Source organism: Thermobia domestica, chromosome 17, assembly GCF_964235325.1.
Source record: "Thermobia domestica chromosome 17, izTheDome1.hap1.1, whole genome shotgun sequence".
NCBI classification, from domain to species: Eukaryota; Metazoa; Arthropoda; class Insecta; order Zygentoma; family Lepismatidae; genus Thermobia; species Thermobia domestica.
This window is the reverse complement of record NC_137470.1, coordinates 124082307-124098061: the sequence shown is the minus strand read 5'-3', so window position 1 is coordinate 124098061 and position 15755 is coordinate 124082307.

Below are 15755 nucleotides of genomic sequence, written 5' to 3'. Positions count from 1 at the left end.
TTATTGTTTGACTTATCACTAATGTTGCCTACCTTTATTTGCAATGCAATGTGTTACTAAAAAGCAAATCAAATAACACTCCTCGCCATTCACGCTCCCGAACTCGAAATACATGATTTACAGTTCTATGTGTTAGGGGAAACCACATTTATTATATTATTCTTTCAAATAATACGTTTCACAAGTTACTTCACTTTCAATGTGTAATTTCATATCATCACAAATAATCATCTTGTTCCGATAGGAAAATAACCCCCTCCTGCAAAAAAAATCCTGACCGTAGCGAAAGGACGTGAACCTTCTTTAGGCGATTAATCGGGTCCAATATTTCAATAAAAGAGGATAGGTCCCTGCTCACAAATATTTCAGTAAAAGAGGAAAAGGTATTTAAACTTTCTGAATACCTATTTATGGACGAAATTTGGTTTCCTTGGAACTTTTTATGAGTTTGAAGGGCCGCCATTTTGAACACTTTCATCTGATTATTCTGGTTAACGAACTCATCAAGATATTTCAACAATTAATGTTTGTGCCAAGTTTCGTCTCAATCCGCTAAATATTAGGGTGGTTATGGCATTCACAAATAGCGTTATATATATACAGATAGATAGATAAATAGACACACAGAGGGAGGGAGTAAAAGTGTTTTGCTCCCTTCTCGCACCTGTGGTGCGTCAGAGCTAAACCGGGCCTCTTTGCAAAACGTATTGACCAGCCTAGTCTAAAGACAACCCTCTCACTTGCTAACGTAGAAACGTGGTCGGGAGGTGTAAGGCATGTAGAAATTGTATTTTAATAACCATGAGTATGGATTCGAACCCCTCCACTTCCATGTTTTTCTTTTTACTTTTTGCAGCTACGTCGGAACGTTCAATTTTTATTCTTTACTAATTGCAAATGGCGTTTACATTCAAAATAAGATTAATTTTGGTGGCATTTGTTCGGATATTCTTCTCTTTCGAAATGAAGAAAAGAATAAAAGCATTACGCAAAGACAAAATGTATTATCGGTACTAAATATTACCAATAATAATTGCTACGAGAGACTAAATACGACCACTTTTACCATCTCTCATAAGCTGTAAGTATTATTTAAAAAAATTTAAAATGTCCTTGCCGGGGATTCAAACTGACGTCCTTTGCGTTTGTAAGCCATCACCTTAACCACTACACCAAAATCATGGCGTAATGAACGGTTAGTTGTCGGCGTATTTTTTGTATTTGTGTTTTATGTTCCCACTTCGACAATTTTCAGTCTTTTTTCTCCGTTTAAGAGCTGTTTCTGGCTTTCTCTTTCGGTGTCGTCCTTTATATACACTATGCACTATTCGTATTCACAGCTTGTGTCCCTCTGCAATGTCTTATTCAGATTAGACTTTTCTTTTTGACCCTCAGTAAACATTTGATTGATTTAATTCTCATACTCTCCACTGATGGAGCGCAGGAATGCCAGACTCGAGAAATAGGTGTACATTTACTTTCCTGACAGATAATACTTCATCATCAAAGAATGCAAATGCCGCAGTGTCTGGTGACAGATACCATAAGTGGTTAGCGATTTTTTTCACAGATAAATTGGAACATATTGTTTAAATTATTGATTAGGAAAGAATCATATTTACTTTTTCATGCACTGTAGAGAAGCGAATGTGCATTTCTTTCTTTGCTTTATGGTTTAATTCAAATAAGGGAAACTATTCAACAATTTTATAAATCTGCAGCCCGTACAGAGATATAAACTCACAGAATAATAAGTTTTATTACTTCGGAGCTTTTATTTTCAATAGTTGATAATTATTACATGTTCAGAGATAAGTGGAAAATAAAAGGCAGACGTCTGTTTGTCGTCAAAAGCTACCTCAAAATGATATATCATACGAGGTCATTTCTATTTAAAATTTTTGTTCCCGAATCCAAGATGGTGGACGTAAAGATATGTCTCATCTCGGTCACTACTCAGTATCAGGTATGGATCTACTTCTACAACCTCTATCCAAGATATGATACCTTTCCCTTAGCCATTTTTAAGTTACAAGAGTTCATTACAAACTTTTGGCATATACTATACATTGTAAATGAATTTAAATGTTTAGGTCGCTTGGGGGTCGGTCAAATATTCTTCGATTGAGCCCATTTTTTTCACAGATTAATTTGGTCTGATATGGAACCAATTTAGGGGTTGGGAGCAAAGAAATTCAGAAATCGAAAATTAAGGACCACCCTTATATATATATATATATATATATATATATATATATATATATATATATATATATATATATATATATATATATATATATATATACAGAGCCGGTTGTTAAAAAAATAGAATAACACCACTGATTATACCCCACCCCTGGTAACTAAATGAGGCTCTGTAAACCGGAACTTGATAACCGGAAGTAGTTACAATCAGTATCGATCGATTTGTTTTCTCAAGCTGAATCGATTGATTTACAGATTATATAGAATATATTTCGCTGCTGATTATATCCCACTCTCAGAAACTAAATTATTCCCGAAATTTCAGTTTAAAGAAACACCATCCCGAAAAGCCGGCGCTTTCATATCTTTATACTCAGGTAAAAGTTATTTTCAAATTTTTATTCTAGTCTTTATTAAATGTTATTTTCAATATTTTCAAATTCTTCGGATTATTATTCTAGTCTTTATACAGAGAACTCACCGTGAATTAAATGTCTTTCTAACCTTATAATATTAGAAGGCTACACAACAAAATTGAAGCAAAAGTGTGGAATAATATGAAACCTAAAAAGTAGATATTGACATCCTAACATAATAAAGTTTGTCTCTAACATTTAAATGCTCCCCTCTTTTGCCCTGGGCTCCCACATGTCTTGGGCACTGCGGGCCCGTTAGTTACGCCACTGCGAAGGCCCTGTTTTACTCTCCCAACATCATTTCCCGTTCCCTATTTCGAACTGACGCAAGCATGCCTTCTTCCCATATAATATACGTAAATAGTCAAACTCTTACCTTGAGCTCCTTCGTGGCTAGCAGTTAGCATACGCGTCTTTGGTGTGAAATACCCGGGTTCGATTCCCGACGGGAGCTCATGTGGTTCGGAGTCCACGTTAATCAATAGGTCCGTGTCTCATATAGCCTAGCTGCTGAACGGGACGTTAAAGTCAAAATCAACTCTGGGAGGGCGCGGTGGCTCAGTGGTAGAGCGTTCACCTCCGGTGTTTGGGGTTCCTGGTTCGATCCCAGCTCGCGCCATGTGGACTTTGTGGTGGACAAACATCGTGATCGCGGGTTTTCTCGGGGTTGTCCCGTTTCCTCCCACTTTCTTTCTCCCACCATTTCATTCATCTCTCATAATCACCGTCTCCATTAGCCTAAACGGCATAATCGTGGGACGTAAAACTTAAAGATTTCATTTCATTTCATTTCAAAATCAACTCAACTCAAACTCTTAACTTCTTTGCTGTTTTCCTATATTTGCGCCCATGTTCTTTCATTCTTCTACGTATTGTGACAGGATGCACATTTAATCCTAATTGGCGACCAATACTCGTGGCTGGTAAGAAAGGGTTAGCAGCATTTAGTTCTAGAATCCTTTGCTCTTCATCTGGTGTTGTTGCCCTTGGTTGCCCACTTTGTGGCCTGTTTATCAAACCTTCCTCACCTTCTTCTTGGTATCTTCTTATCCATTTCCTGACAGTTTTTACGTTCACACCAATATCCATCGCTATTGCATCGTATGCTTTTCCAGCCTCCCACTGGCCTATTATTCTACCGCGTTTCACGAGCTTTACCTGCCTTTCCATCGCAGCTGTCTTGAAGCGCACTATGAAGAAACGTTCTATGGTTCGACGAGAGAATGGTTCGACGTAAAATGCTTTGCCTCGCTCGAAGAAATCACTCCTGTTGTAAGCAGTTTCTCGGTATGCTCTCCTCGCTCGTCAAGTGGCTAGCTTGTGCTCCTTTGGTGTGCAGGTCCCAGTGGGAGAGCCTTTGGAATTTTAAATGTCTTCGAAGTTCCTGTGTTTGTGTCCCTGTCGTTTTAGGTTAGTGGAAAAGCAAGTTAAACGAGTAAAAAGCGAGTAAAATAAGTAGAAGCCTAAAAATAAGTAGTTAAACAAGCTAATGAGGCACGTTCGGTAAATCAGTTAACTTTAGGAAAAAGTTCGAACACAATGGACTAGTGATTGCGGGGTTCTCAAGTCGATTCCCACTGAAGCCAAATATTTTTTTTGAAAATTATCCTGTCATGTGAGAAAAGCAAATTGAGTAAAAACACATTTCACTTTGGCAATCACAGTAGCACGAAGAAATATTTTCATTTCTTGCAGTACAACCTGGACAATGAGCTACTAAATATGACCTTTTATAGCGGTATTTAATACGACCGTTTATCGGTCGTTTTGTCGACAATGTTCAATGTGTTGTTGTTGGCAATGCTCTACACTGTAAATTTTAGTCTGCAACCACTGGCGTCGTTAGCTTTTCAACTCTGGGGAGGTCGGACGAATCAAAATCAAAATCCTCTTTCCAACAAAAGTTACATTTAGAAAGTAGTATAGTTTCTTTAAATATATTTGACTAAAATCTGTGGGGACGCGTCCCCCGACTCCCCACTAATGACGCAAGTGATGTATCAATTTCATTCAAGTTAAAAAGGTGAGGAAGTCAATTTATAGTATAAATAGCACCACTCATGTGATAATGGATAGAATTGGAACTCGTAGGCTAGGCTGTGAATTGTCCGTAGCCGTCCGTATGTTCATAATTACGACTACGATAGAGAAGTGGACAGTCAAATTCTCAAGGTTCAGTATCTGATCCTGGGTCTTCATTTTAGTTTTCTACATACTCAGAAGTGAAAACATGAAAATGTGTACAAATTCATGAGTAAGGTCCTATTTATCAAATATCGACGAAATGTTTTCTGTAATAATTTCATTCCGAAACTGGAAGAGAAACGTTTGAAAGGCAAGAATCTGTATGTTATTACGGGAAGTTAAGTTTTGTATGAAATTTTGTGATACAACGTTCAAGTTATTGCTATATGGATAGTAGAGTTATATAGCAATTTCTTCCAATATCTCAAGATTTATTCTATATTCTGTGATTGATCCGAAAATATGTTGAAGTTTATTAGTGGCAAATGCTATTCTGCTTTTCATGAGTTTTGTGAATACGGCTATAGTGTATGTATTAGTCAAATTCTTGTGAGTATTGAGTATAAATGAATTGTGTTTAAAGTTGTTTCGAAGGTTCCTTATTAGCTTGTTTTGGAACAAAACCATATATTTATTGTATAAAGTGTAATATTCGCTATGAAAGATGTTGTAGTGATATGCAAAAAAATATTGGTAAATGTTAACTTTCCTAATTGAATACTCTTTCATCTCAAAGTTATCCTATTAAGTTGATTGAAGATTATTGAAGATTATCAAATAAAATAACTTTAATAGAATATTGAATATATTTGTGCTGATAATCAATGAATACACAGTTACTAATTTTTTATATTTGTTGTAGGATCTATTTTGGAGTGATCAAATTGTTTATCAAATTATTTAAGTCAAATTTTATGTTCTGTTTCCTTAATGAAATTTACATATTATAATCCGACGAACTTTATGTATTATTTCATTGCATAATTCAAATAGCCTATTGAGAGATTTACTCAGTTGATAGTATTATTGCTTCTGTTTCAGCTTATTTATTACACACACTCACACACACACAAATGTATATATATATATATATATATATATATATATATATATATATATATATATATATATATTCTTTAGTTATTTAAAACCAATTGTGTATGTACTTTACCAGTACTTCTCCCATAGCGTTAGTTTTTGTGGAAATATTTTATCTTCCACTCAGGCTACGTTACAAGTCACAAATTCAGTTTTCCACAAAAACAGTATTGTTTTATTTTAATAATTACGAAAGATAGAAAGAAAAAGTCATACCGTAGCTATTGATAGGAATATAAGAGATACCTGTATATATCAGATGCTTCTTTAATTTACACATGAACGTAATAATATTAATATGTTTATGGATTTGCCAACAACTATCATTTTATGACATAAAATGGAGAATAAATATTTTTACCTGGTAGCAGTAATGAATTTCCTTTCGCCCCTCTTCTAGGTAGAAGATGAGGTGATGTTTTGAATACAGTACTTCTTGGTAGCCACGTTGGTACACACATTAAGCCAGTTTCGTTTGCATGTCCTACTCCTAACTATGAAAACATTTACGATAACTCCAACCCCAATCATTTCAAAGATATTACCTGTTTTATATAAATTATTAAGACTTAAAATCGAATATTATTTATTCGAAAAATACTTTTATGCATTGCAAGAGATGTAACGTCCAAGTATTCATCGTAAACTCATAGTCGTACCGAAAGAAACAAAAGCTAGTGTGGAACAGAAAACTATTTAACACCAAAGTCAAAAGACGATCTATGAAGGCATACGAAATGATCGAGCGGTTTGGGTTAATAATCTAGTAATCAGGTTTTGGTGTGTTCACACCTAGTAGGAAGTTATATTTTTTTTCGAAGTGTGTTCTTATTTTCATCCAGAGACTAATAACCTTTGTTTAAACAGCTCTTAGCAATTCCTTTTCCTTCAAATTCGATTAGAATGGACATTATATAAATTGCAAATGTAATATCCATGGCTTAAAACAAAAGAGTGATTATACTCAATATTCCATTATTATCCTCTGATTTGTAACGAAAAATTATTCATAAATAGTGGTGATTTCAGAAGATTCTCCCCGGAGATTGTCAATACATGAAGGAGGAAAAACAGCTTAAGCAAGGATAGTCCACTTTCAGCATGATCGAATATAAAACCCAGAAGGGGGAATTTTGTTAGCTCGAGAGGGTCTCAAATTCTTCCTCAGGTCACCCCATTAAATCATCATTGTTTGAAAGGTTTTCTTAACAAATTGAATGTTACATTTATTTCTCGTTCCAGATTTTAAAATGGCAAAATCATAACTTAAAGAGAATTATAATACGTAAAGGCATAAAGAATTATAGTACTAATGAAGTAAACATTATCGTATAAGTTATGGATTTCTAGTCGGAATAAACCTTGAATATTCGTTTGGAGTTCACTTTAAAGTAAGTCCCCAATAAAAAACCTTACCGGAAAGGCATATTTATTTCGAATTACTTAATCAATATCGGTATTAATATATTTTTTGTAACATATTTATTAATCAATGTTGGATATACTTCATTTCCTAAAGCAAAATCTCGCAAATGTATATTGGACTAGTGAATATTCCCAAAAAATTATCTAGTTTGTGTAAATGCTGCATTGAATAATTTTAAACTTCTACTTTAATTAATTAATTAATACTAATATCATAGTATATCTTATTCAGAAAATGTCATCCTCAGTCAATAAATAGATTCTTCGAAATCATATACTACTTATGCTTTCTATAAATATACTTATTTTGGTCTCTATTCGCATTTGAAAAATCAAAGTTCGGCCCCGTGAGGCCCACACATGGCCGTACATATTTTGACAGGCACGAGCTTCCGATAGTTCTGTTGATATCCTGCAACTTTTGTATCTTTCATATTTTCAAAAAAACGCATTCTATCCGAGATATTTATTCGTTCCGGAACTTTTGACAAGCACTATATATATATATATATATATATATATATATATATATATATATATATATATATATATATATATATATATATATATATATATTAGGGCGGAGCGAAAAATCACTTTTTTATATATCGAAAACGCAATAGTGTGGAAAAGTTGCCAATTGATATTGATAAAATATTGTAAAAATTTCGTCGCTGAAATCGAATATCTTCGGGTGGCGAATCGCCAAAAAATATTTTGTCTTTATAGGGTATGCAAACCCGCCGTACACATCAATCTTTTGCGTTTCTACGGTAAATGAACAATATATAAAATTTAAGAAATGTTTTCTGCATGATTTAGGCACATTTTTGATCACACTATTCAATTTGATCAAAATAACAATCTACTTAATACAAAATACATATTTTTTCTGCACCTCTATGCTCGTTTCAGCGAAACGACCCGGACCCACGACGAGGATGTGGGTGCCGGTCAGCTCCCTCCCATGCCCACCCTATTATTCATACACGTATGTTCAAATTTAAATCTTTGGTTCTTTGCAGAGCATAGTTTGCCTTTGTTTCTACTTTTGTGTTTACAAATCGATATTTTTAGTTTAAGTCTGATAAAACCATCTCTGCCACAAACTGCTGCAGATTCTTCTGTTACAAGTTTCACGCAGCGTTCTGTACTCGTAATGTGACCGGAATATTTTATAGCTCTTTTTATGACTGGATGTTCACGGTTATTCTTGTAGATTTCAAGTTCTTTGTTGGAAAACAAGACAACGCTGGAGGATGCCTCACTTCAACTGATTCCCAATTAATAAGGTCTGTGTAATCGTTTGCATTGAAATTGAGCTTTGGTAGCATACATTTTTTTTAAAATGTGACTCATTGTCTTCTTTATCTGGTCTTCCTCATTTCGTCTTCCTACTAATACTACTGTCATAATATCTACTCTTCTCATTCCTAGCTTTTCCCATTACGTTGACTATCTTTCTCTATGCCTCTTTTCTGACGTGAAATCTTTCATCGTCATCCATAAAAGGCAATATATTCTCCGGATGTGCGAAATAGCAGTTATTTTGGATTACGCACTTCTTGAACCAATTGCCGCTCCTTTTGTGGTATGTACTTTGAAGAAGTTCTCATTAACCATACGTGTTTAGCTCCATCTTTACAAGTAGTGTATCTCTTTACTCAAAATCAGCGACCTCCAGTCTCTGTCCTGCATAGAGTTTCATCTTTAACACCATCAAAGTACAAGCCTCTAAGATCCTTTCCTTTGGCCATTAGCACTTCCATTTGTCCTATATTTTCCATTTCTTGCCGGACTTTTGGGCAGTCTGTCATCTAGCCAGCATTTTGTGGATCAATTATTCCAAAAGATTGCAATGTAGCTGTTGCAATCAAAGCAGTTGCACGATCAGATGTTCGAAATCGGTCTGCCAGCATACCGAGAAGTCTAAGGACATGTCGTTGCTGCTTGCTTCTTTTCTCTCTAATATTCTGTTGTTTTGCAAAGTAATCATTAACACCTGACTCATCGCCATCAGAAGATGATGTCTGGAGTTCATTAGAAGTACTCGTTTGTGATGTGTAAGAAGACTGTTGGCGGGTGGTCTCTCGTGATTTACATTTAGTGAGTATGATTAGTTTTAAAGTCTCCTCGTAGTCAACTCCCTCTATTCTGGCTACTCGTGTTGTTCTCTGATTTTGCAGAAATGTCCACTTCTTCCTAGGTATTTTCTTTCTTAATTCACATGAGCACATGGAAAGTTCAGGAACATATATTAAAAGACTTCGTGTAATGTTGTTTAAATATATCCAGTTTTTTCTGGAAGCTAGCAGAAGCTTTCTTTTTCTTCTCAGATATAACAAACTTCTTATATACTTTCCATGCAAAGCAAGTAGAAACTGAACTACACGTTCTAACGAAAAAGTAGGGATGGAAGCTTTGCCCTAAACAGATTTCACACATTGAGCAACGTCTCTCGCCAACTTCTTTACAGATCGATCATACCCTTTCTCACACATTTCCAGCTCTACCAATTGAAAATAATGCTTCATTACATCTAATTTTGTGGGCAACTACACACCTGAAAGTTCAGCTGAATGTCCAAGCACGGGGTAAGTCGTTCTTAATCTTGTTCTTATCTTCGACATGGTTAGAGTTTCAATATTGATATAAAATACAGATCTCACACACATTACATAAAGTTTAATTTACAGTACAAAAACAAACTGTTTATACACGTACCAACTACGTACAATGAAGTAAACACTGAAACGCAATGTTCACACCGTAAAATTACCTTGAACAAAGTTATCGAATACTAAAATTGTTTCTTTTTTATACTGCTGCTATCAATTGGACTAGTCCAAATTGAATTCATATTCAGGGGAAGAAGTTAAATTCTATAAAGCAGTACGAAAATTTTTAAAAGGAAAAAGAGTGTTGAAGGAAAAATTATAAAGAACAATGAACACATTTATCGGCATATTAATTTAATGCTAGACCTTATAAGAAACTACAAGTACAGTATATGATATGCAATACTTTCTTTTGCTAAAATGGGCTATTTTATGGTTCCAAATCTGCCTAAATCATCTATAAATTATTTCTTAAATTTTATAGACTGCTTACGTTAAGAAATATAGGTAATAATTTGTTCATTTATTGTAGAAACACAAAAAAGTGATGTGTACGGCGGGTTTGCATACCCTATAAAGAGAGAAAATCTTTTTTGGCGATTCGCCACCGGAAAATATTTGATTTCAGAAACGAAATTTTTACAGTATTTTATCAATATCAATTGACAACTTTTATGCACTATTGCGTCTTCGATATATAAAAAAGTTATTTTTCGCTCCGCCCTAATATATATGTGTGTGTGTTTGTGTGTGTGTGTGTGCGTGTGTGTGTGTGTGTGTCTGTGTGTGTGTCAGATTATTATCTAGGGCATGATCAAAGGGATTGGATAAACCGTAGTTTGCGGCTTTATCCAGTGTAAAGTTGGATTGAAGCCCATTTTATCCCGATGTATACCATTTTTTATAAATTTTTTTCCGATGTATACCTGAGCGTCAAGAGGGGACTATATTCCCTGTACCCCCCCTTGGATCAGCCTAGAATATATATATATATATATATATATATATATATAGGTATGTTGGTGCACTAGTAAGCTCCCAAGAGTACAGATTAATTCATTCTTGATTTTAATCTGCAGAACAAATGCTTTTTATGAAAGCAAGGGGACTGCTACCCATAGATGGCTAAATGCCGTAAATAAAATTTAAACTTCAAATGGAACTGGGGTGGATCGCAGACAGTGGCTAATTTAACAACACGTTTGATTATAGCGGGTGTAATGCCTGATTTAAAAGGCTACTTGGTATGGCCTCTGTAGCTAAGTAGACAGCATATGTAACTGTCATTCTTTGGGTCCTCAGTTCGAGTCTCCGACCAGACTGTTACATTTTTTTTCAAGGAATTAAACACTATAAATGATCGCGTTTGATGCTGAAAGATATTTATCCTATGAAGGAATTAAAACAAAGACAAAAAAGGGGAAAGACGGACACTGTTTATCCTTAAATGTTAAAATTTGATTTATTCCGATGTCTTTTGCTCTTTCCTTTCCCCCTTTCCTTCTTTTCTCATTTTGTTTAGCTTTACATACTTTTTCGATCTCTGCATGATGCGTATTGTTATTTTCGTTTTCTTTGCATTAATTCCTATCTCTTAGAACTTAAAGTGAATGGAATTTCTGCAGATTTATTTGCAGTGATTGTTTCCCTCGTGAGTTACCCCAGTTACACTTGAAGTTTTAATTTTATTTACGACCTTTAGCCATCTATGGCAACAGGCCCCATGTTTTCATTAAAAGCATTTGTTCTGTAGATTAAAATCAAGAATAACTTAATCTATACTCTTACTTACTGTTGTCAACATATTATATATATATATATATATATATATATATATATATATATATATATATATATATATATATATATATATATATATATATCGGATTCATTGAGGATTAAAAGAGTTATTTCGGAAATTTACGAAACGGATCTTGAAGAAATTCGTCGCAACAGTACTGACATCTGGTAGCATTGTTACGTAACACACACAATATAAATAAAGCTTCAAAACCCACCGATCCACTTTGACTCACCGACCCATTCTGCTCAGTGCATTGTAGACAAATTCTTCTGAGGAATGATGAAATTGTCTACGTTTTACTTTCAGGGCCTTCCTTTTTCTTCTTTTTTCATTTGTTTCTATTGAAGAAAAAACTTCAGGAATTGACCATATTTGCAATTGGTCATATTTATTATTATTACTTTCTTTCTTGCAATTTTCCTACATTATCTTAGATTAGTGACCGCGGTTTAAGATAGATTATATAAAGTCAAGTACGGTTATGTATGTTTACACTTTCGTCTCTTCCTTTTTAAGATACATACATTCCTATCTGTTTACGTAGTCCAAAAGTATGCATACACATTTGCATTGATCAACTATAACATTCTAGTTTATGAGTTTACTTGCTTTGACTCTTCTGAGATCAAGAAGTAGGTAAAAACATATTAAAACAAATAATATAGAAACTAAGTCTACCTGATGAATAACAATAAGAAATTATATAAAGTGCAATGAGCTGATCAGTACGGTACTGTATACCTAATATTGGTCCACCCTGTATATTATTAATAATTTATATCTTGCATTTATTAATAACTAGCTGAAATACAAACTTTTCGCAAGGGTCAGATAAAATATCTATGTAAACAAACTGAACAACGAAACAATAAAATATCGGTAATTTTCTACTACTTTTACATATCACTGTAAACGCGCCCTGAGACACCCCTGCTTGAAATTTAAAAAGAACGTCTCTGATCCCCAGGCGATGAGAGTTGTATTTAGAAGCCAACGCCTCTGGAAGAATCACCTTTCATCTCAGCGACCGTGAAAACTAAGGATTTGACACTAATATAGGTCATTTTGGATTATTTTTACATGTTTTGGTATTCCCCGCTGACTCCGGACCGCATACAATGGTAGCTGATTTTGAGTAATCGCTAATGGAAATGTCACCATTGATTTCAGCGACCGTGAAAACTATGGATTTGACACTAATATCGGTCATTTTTTATTACTTTTACGTGTCTCGGTGTCGCCCCCCGTGATTTCCGGCCCTTAGCCGAATGGGGTGAATGCGCTCGGAGTTTCACCATTGAGCTCAGCGACCACGAAAGCTATGGATTTGACACTTATATCGGTCATTTTAGATAATTGTTATATGTCTCGGTAACCTCCCCTACATGGGACCCGGGCCCGCATACAATTTCACCTGAATTTGCAAGTCATCGCTAATGAAAGTGTCACCATTGATCTCAGCGACCACGAAAACTATGGATTTGATACTCATATCTGTCATTTTGGATTATTTTTACATCTTGGTAAACCCCCCCCCCACACACACACAAGCATGTGACCCTCGGTCCGCATACAATGGTAGCTGAATTTGCAAGTCATCGCTAATGGAAGTGTCACCATTGATCTTAGCGACCGCGAAAACTATGTATTTGACACTAATATTGGTAATTTTGGATTACTTTTATATGTTTCGATATTTCAGCCCCCCCCCCATCCCAGTGACCCATGGCAAGGAGCCGAATAGCGTGAATTTGGAAGTTTATTGCGAGAGGAGCTTTATTATTGATTTCAGCGACCGCGAGAACTATGAATTCGACACTAATATCGGAAAATTTCTACTACTTTTACATGTCCCGATAAACGCCCCCCTGAGACCCCCTGGTTTGAATTTTGAGAAAAACGTTTAACTTTGATCTGGACCGTGGACCGAGGTATTTGTGACTAAAATTTAGTAACTCTCGGTCTATTTGTCTGGTTCTCAAGCCGGTTCCGGTAAAAGCCCCCCTAAGACCCCCTAGTTCGAATTTTAAATAACGGCTTCGTCTTGATCTGGGGACTGGGCTAGGTACCCCTGACCAAAATTTGGTAACTCTCGGTCCACTCGTCTGGTTCCCAGGCCGCACACAGACAGACATACAGACATACAGACAAACACACAAACAAACTCTTTATTTTATTTATATTAGATAAGGAATTAATATACTGAATATCAGCTCTCCAACTTGAACGGCTTGTGAGATACTAAAGTTTTCGCAAAAATTCGGACCCTCTTGGAATATGTAATATAATGAAACCGATAATTGTATGATAACTTCCTAGTTGAGATTGAGGCTTAAGTATATACCAAAAATTATTTCATTTGACTTTGCAATTTGGATACGATGATCATGCACACACAGTCACATTCATTTTTTTATATAATAATTCATATATTACACATGATTCAAACATTTTTCCCAGTAGTTAGCTCCTCTACGAAATCACAGGCTGCGTCTCAAATAAGTCCCATTGCTATTATTACAATTCCAAATATCAGTATCTAAAATTGCCTGAAGTTCTTTTGTCAATGCAAACAAATGAAAAGAAAAAAGATGCCTTGAAAGTAGACAAATTCACCAGTGTTCAGAAGCTGTCTACAATGCACTGAGCAGAATGAGTCTGTGGGTCGTAATACGTTGTTAAGTCAGAGTGGGTTCTGGTGGGTGGGAGGTTGCAGTGGGTCACGTTCTTTTGACCCGCAGCCCCTCGACCCGCTCCATCTCTGGACTGTACATACGGATAAAACAATCATATATATGTATTTTAACCTTCTTGATTTTACTGAACCTTCACTAATTTAAGATAATTTACAAAAACTGCAAGAAAGCTATTATTAATAACACATATAAAAATATAGAAATGTATTTTGAAGGAAAAAGTAATTGGTGTACTCGAGACTCGAACTCGAGTTGCCTACCCAATAAGCAGACACCTTACCGACATATCCACGGCACAACGTACAACTTGTCGTTTCGAAGGTTTATTTCTAATGTGTGTGTTACGTAACACCGCTACCAGATGTCAGTACTGGTGCGATCACCGTCTTGAAGACCCATTTCGAGGTTACGAAATCACTCTTTTAATCCCCATTAATCCAATTTTTATATACCTATCTCTCTCTCTCTACATACATATATATATATATATATATATATATATATATATATATATATATATATATATATATATATTGACAACAGTAAGTAAGAGTATAGATTAAGTTATTCTTGATTTTAATCTACAGAACAAATGAGTTTAATGAAAACATGGGGCCTGTTGCCGTAGATGGCTAAAGGCCGTAAATAAAATTCAAACTTCAAGTGTAACTAAAGTAACTCCCGACACTGGCTGATTTAAGACGTTTGATAACAGCGCGGGTAACGGCTGGTTTATTAACGCAGAGAGCTCATATAGTGTGTGTAGGTAAGTGGTTACAGCGTCTGACTGTCATACTAAGGGTCCGCGGTTCGAGTCTCGGCCTGAACGGAGTTAAGTTTTTTCAAGGAATTAAACACTATAAATGATGTTCGCGTTTGATGCTGAATGAGATTTATCCTATGAAGGGAGAAAAACCAGGACGGATACAGCAGGCAGGAGGAAAGACGGACGCTGTTTATCCTTAAGTGTTAAAATTTAATTTATTCCCATGTATTTTGCTCTTTCCTTTCCCTCTTTCTTTCTTTTCTCATTTTGTTTAGCTTTCCATACTTTTTCGATCTCTGCATGATGCGTATTATTCTTTTCGTTTCCTTTGCATTAATTCCTATCTCTTTGATCTTAAAGTGAATGGAATTTCTGCAGATTTATCTCGTGGTTGTTTCTCTAAGTGATGCTCTCAGGTAGTAATACTTTCTCCTCCAAATGGAGGAATATCCTGGCATGTTATGTTTTCGGGCATGTATTTGCTGTCATGTTGGTTGTCCTACTATCAGACATACAGTGAAACTATTCTGCTACTGGAAAAAGCTATCATTTCTTATGTATCCAGACTCAAGTTATTACTGTCGCTGACTGTACGGCGGGGGACACTTCTCGATGGTACTGCCATATGGAGATTTACGGCCAAGGTGCTCCAGTAACTGAGTCCGAAGCATTTGCCGGAGAGTATTCAACCAAATTAGCTGT